At 31.1% G+C, this 5,906-nt stretch overlaps 1 long non-coding RNA gene across 1 annotated transcript; it reads left to right on the forward strand.

The window, feature by feature from the left end:
* The first annotated feature begins 570 nt into the window (after nt 1-570).
* LOC117934034 lies at nt 571-1,534 on the forward strand. Its single transcript, XR_004654409.1, has 3 exons — nt 571-710; nt 1,071-1,130; nt 1,263-1,534. It is a non-coding gene; the product is annotated as an uncharacterized LOC117934034 (long non-coding RNA).
* The last annotated feature ends 4,372 nt before the right edge of the window (nt 1,535-5,906 follow it).

Here is a 5,906-nt window from a genome sequence, read left to right on the forward strand (position 1 = left end):
ACCACAACTTCCTTCTAGTGTGACAAGGTTGGATCTTTGCAATAACAAGTTATCAGGGTCCATTTCTTTATTGTGTACAGTTGCTAATTTGGTACCTCATCCATCTTGACCTCTCAAACAACTTATTAACATGGGCCCTGCCCAATTGTTGTCCACAGTGGGAAAGTTTGGTAGCCCTTAATTTGGTAAATAATAAATTTTCTGGGAGGATTCCAAATTCTTTGGGTTGTTTGCAATTGATTCAAACATTGCATTTGCACAACAATAATTTAATCAGAGAATTGTCTTTATCTTTGAAGAATTGCATAAGTTTGAGGTTTATTGATTGGGGAAAAAATATGTTATCTAGGAAAATCCCCCCATGGATAGGAGGAAGCCTCCCAAATTTAACTATTGTAAATCTATGAACTAATAATAGGTCAGAAGAAGACCATAGATTATCACATCATTGAACAATTAACTTCACCTCTTTACTTTCTATGAAGTTCAGCTATTCCTTTGATGACCCCTTACTTTTTTTTATTGTGTTTGTAATGTGTTCTCTGATTTCTGTTTCTTTTGATTAAGAATAATAATAATAATAATCTACAGGTAAATTAAAACATGTGGAGTTAAAAAATGAAAAAAGTTCCACGAAGGAAGAGCCACAAGATGAGAAGGCTGGTGCAGTTGATCAGATCAAGAAGAAATATGGGTTTCCTATATCTGGTGTAAGTTTACATCCAAGATGCACATCCCATAGAATCTTTAACTTGAATCATGCTGTATTTCTTAGGATAAACCTTTTTGCAATCCAAAAATCAACAAATTGTTGAGTTCACTAATTAGATTTTTCATTGTCTTAACAACTGTCAAACAGTCAAACCTGAACAGATATTACTCAAAATATTAAAAATGATTTGAAAATGACATATTGAGCTATTATATGCAAGCAACAATATCTGCTGCTCAGATGATTTTTCTAGCAAAATGAATGTTCTCTATCATCATTTTTGTTAATGGGGTGCTTTGCATTTCTGCATCTTAGGCGGATTAAAACAGTCAAATTCTTTTCCTTGCTTTGGGTGTAGGAATCAAGTGTCATTAAAATGGCAGAAAGCAAGCTGAACGAGAATTTGAGGAAGTTGCAGGTACCTCTGGACATTGCCTTGTGCTCAATTTGTGATTATGTTTATAGGCAATTATTGATGATGGGCAACAGTAAAGAAGAAAAGGGTCGGTTGTTTAGACTTCCATTAACTTTGTTTTTACTCAACTTTTAGGGTATCAGCATAAAAACGACAGAGATGCAAGACACGGCTAAATCATTTTCATTCATGGCAAAGCAGGTCCTGCGAGCCGAACAAGATAAGCAAAGCTCATAATCCTCCATTGCCTTCATACACATGAATTGGTTATTAATTACGCTTTGTGTTTGTGTGTGTTTTCATTTTTTCATTTAATTTATTTTGCATGTATATTCATCATGCATGTAAGTGGCATAAAATGTGTGGCAGCATAAGCAGGTATATTTTGTAAAGGATTGCTTTTGGTTGTGAATTGTAAAAAAATTCAAATATTGAACCTCTCAAGTTATAATATATCAGGTATCATACCAAGATGTCTTAGCAATTTCACTGCTAGGACTAAGAAAGGGAGTTTGACTGTTGCTCATAATTATTTATTTGGGTCATATGCTCATAAAGGTCCAACGGAGTACTTTAAGAATGAGTCATACGTTGATGAGGCATTGTTTAATTGGAAAGAAAGTGAATTTGAGTACAAGAATACTCTTGGATTTATAAAGAGCATTGATCTTTCAAGCAACAATCTATTTGGGGAGATTCCAAAAGAGATTACCGATCTTCTTGAATTAGTTTCATTAAACTTATCAAAAAACAATCTGACTACATTGATCCCTACAATGATTAGTCAATTGAAATCATTAGAGGTCCTTGATTTGTTTCAAAATTAACTTTTTGGTGAAGTTCCAACTAGCCCTTCGAAAATAAGCAATCTTAGGGTCTTAGATCTCTCTAACAATAACTTATCTTGTAAAATTCCACAAGGTACTCAACTTCAAAGCTTCAATACTTCCTCTTATAAGGGAAGTCCTACACTGGGTGGATTGCTGCTTTTGAAAAAGTGTCCAGAAGATAAAATAGAGTAAGATTCTTGCATTCATAGCATTGAAGACAAAGTTCAACAAGATGGAAATGACATGTGGTTTTATATTAACATTGTTCTTGGATTCATTGTTAGATTTTGAGTGTGTGGAACTTTACTAAAAAATTAAGCCATATTAGTGTCAAGATTTTTAATTAAAATTAATACTTCTTTCTATCCAAAAAGAAAAATAATTTAAGTTGTTAAAATTTGAATAAAATAAAAGATAATGGTCAAGTCATAATTTTAACACATAAAAAAAAAAAAGTATTTATGATCTACTTCTTGTCTTTCACTCTCTTACCACTCTTACAAATGTAAAGATCTTTGTATTTTAATCTCCAAAGCTTTCTCACATGACACTATCTTGTTTGTGAAAGTAAAATGGATTTGTGAAATTAATAGTGATATATCATTTTATTTTTTTTATTTTTTTTGTAGTGGAGTGTAGTTAACTTTTCCATATTGGAATGTTAGGTCAACTTCAAAATTGAATTTTGAGGATGTCAATATTTTTCTATGGATTTTAGTGGTCCCTATTTGAGATCATACCCTTTAGTGGCATGTTGTTTTGAGATTTATTTGGGTTTTTATTAATATGTATGCATAATGGTGTTTTGGTAAAAATATAGGGTAGCATAAGAGCTTATAAATGGTGCTAATTAATTAAGTCAAGTCCAAGAGGGTAATTAATTAATTAGGACTTAGTGGGCTAGATTAAGTAATTCAAGTCCAAGCTAGACACAAGGCATTTAAGCCCATAAGTAAGTCTATATAAGCCCTCTTAGGGTTTAGAGTTGGATACTTGATTTGACTAATGTCCTTTAGAAAGAAAGCCCTAACCTCCATCCGCTCTAAAGAGCAATTCACCCTTCCATTGCCAAGATCAAAGAGAGAGTCATTAGGCAGAAGATCTCTAAGTCTTCAAGGCTATCTATAGCAATTAGAAAAATGATTTAGGAACATCCAAATCCCATGGTATGAGTTTCTAACACCCTAGAAGTTTTAATGACTAATATTTTCTGTTGCACCTAGGATATTAGATGCATGCACCCCTTTTTGTGATCCAAGGCTTGGATTGGTTTTTAAATATAATAATCTACAATATCTAAATTTTCTTTTACAATTGTTGCATCACTTGAATTAGAAGTTCAACTTTTTTTTTTAGTCATTTATGGTTTGGACAATTTCTCATATAGTACTCTTTCTTGTTACAATTAAAACACTTGTTGTTTACTTTATACTTTGATTTAGATTAGGAATGATTTTTTCTACAATTATTTTTCTTTTTCGATCTCTCTCTAGTCACACCAAAACTTCACTTGAACTTTCTTCTTTACTCATAGACGCCTTCTTTTTCAACTCCTTTGAATTCAAGGTTACTTTAACATGCCTTATGGAGAGAGTATCTCTATCATACATCACGGTATCTATAAAATGCTCATAAGAATTTGGTAGGGAACACATCAAAATTATAATTTGGTCTTCATTATTACTTCTAACATTAATATTTCTTAAATTCATAATAGTTTTATTAAACTTATCAAGATAGATTTTAATAGTCGTACCTACTTTCATCTGAAGAGTTACAACTGCTTCTTCATATATGAGTGATTTGATCGTAACAAGAGTGAAATTGTTGCTTCGACCAAACTTCTCAATATCAAAGTGTGTCATCATTTTAGAACCAATAACTTGAACTTTGATATCGATTTATTATGAAAAAACCATAACAAAGAATAATAATAGTGAATAGAAAGTAAGAGAACAAAAATAGAAAACATAGGAAATACATAATAATTTACATGGTTCAGCCTAAAGCCTATATTCATGAATGAAGATAAAGAAGGATTTGCACTATTGTTGAAGGAGATTACAACTCTAGAGCTGTCAAATCCCAACGTCCCAATTGCACTAAGATTTCATATAAGAAACTAATTCTATAATTGTCAAAGATACTTATTTCAATATTTCCTTTGTCACAATAGGAAAATGTCTCGCATGAATATATCATATGGGGAAAGTATCAATAACCAGTCAATTGACTCAAATAGAATTTGAGAGACTTTTCAACACAGGGGACAAATTCATGACCATTCTAAAAAATCTAGACTTTGATATTATGTCAAGCTAGATATTTAATGTAAAACTAAGCTTAATTTTTTTTGCACCAGTGACCTATATATATAGTAAAGTTGATTTCAATTAAAAGTCTTATCAATATTAATTTCAAGGCACTCAACATTATGGATCTCTACATAAGAAAGAAATAGAGAAGCAAAATAGAAGAATTAAAAACAAAATAAAGGAGAAATAAAAAATGGGTTAAGATTTTATGACCTTTTATATATGTTTTTACAAATTTTTTCTCATCGTTTTCTCTTTTATGTGGCAGGGTTAAACCTGAATAATTAAGCTTGATATATGTTATTAGCTTAGTTCTTGATAGTTTAAAATTTTAGATCAATTTATAGCCTAATACATTATATTAAAACATTGTTTGGTGCCTCTAAGATGAGCTTAAAAACATATAATATTTTTTGAATAATATGCTTATTGTTTCCATTACCTGAACGGTATTCCTAGACTTCATTTAAATCACAAAAAGCACTAAGAAAAAGAAAAATGTTAAAAAAGAAATCTAAATTTTCTTTTGTTTGATTTATCATGTAGCATATAAAGGAAAATCATATGCAATAGTAATTAATTGAAGACTCATATTTTTAAAGTCTTCATTCTTTGAAAAATTTAAGAAGAAAAAAGGAAAAATAAATTTAAGGTTATAAGAAAAATTTACTAATTAGTTTAAATCAAAGTTTTATTTTTCCTTTAGTTTGTTTTTTTCAATTATTTCATTACATGCTTTCTCACTTAATTTCCCCAAAACTCTTCAAGATCTAAAGGACAACATTAAGTTGCAAGGAAAATCAAGTAAGAAAAAGAAGAAATATGCAAAGAGTACTTTGATGTGGAGCAATTTGGAAAAAGAAAAAAAATAAAGAGGATTCAATTATTTAATGACAAGTCAAAGGGTTTCATTAATTTAATCACAAGTCACAAGCTATCCATAGTATTCACCAAGAAAACTACTTAATCATTGATATACCAATAGAATAGTTGTACTTCAAATATTTGGAATGCAAAACTTAAATTATTTAAGCAATTGCATACAATGGCCATGAGAAAGAAATTGCTTACCTCGACTCTATGATAGAATAAAAATATTTAATAGAGAAGACCTTAGTCCTAGAATCCATCCATGTCATTCTATCCTTCTATTCCCTCTTCACAAACCTACTTGGTAGCCTCAAGAAGAAAGCCTCTAAATTATCTCTCTCTCAGTCATTCAAGTCACACATAAATTCTCATCACTGTACCACCCGACCTTTCAAAACTTCACCCTCTTCTCTTTTCCCACCTCAAAGTATACTACTACCAACCAAGTCTCATCCCTTTCTAATGTTTTTCCAAACTCCAACTCCATATCCTTCCCTCAATTTGTAAGAATACCAACCCCCATTCTCCACACCATGCTTTCTAAAATGACCATTTTCTGAAAGGCTTCTCCTTCTTAAGCATCTCCAACACTATTTTTCCCATGAGAGGTCTATTAAGTGCACAAACAATTAGTCATTTCATTCGAGGCATCATTTTTTCTAAAGCTCTTTCTCCCCCAAAGGAAGTCTTTTTATCAAATATTCCTATCTTATGGCAAAGGTGAACTTTCTATCAAATATGCTCTTATGCTCTTACCTCCTTAC

Source organism: Vitis riparia, chromosome 16 (assembly GCF_004353265.1).
Source record: "Vitis riparia cultivar Riparia Gloire de Montpellier isolate 1030 chromosome 16, EGFV_Vit.rip_1.0, whole genome shotgun sequence".
Classification (NCBI taxonomy): Eukaryota; Viridiplantae; Streptophyta; class Magnoliopsida; order Vitales; family Vitaceae; genus Vitis; species Vitis riparia.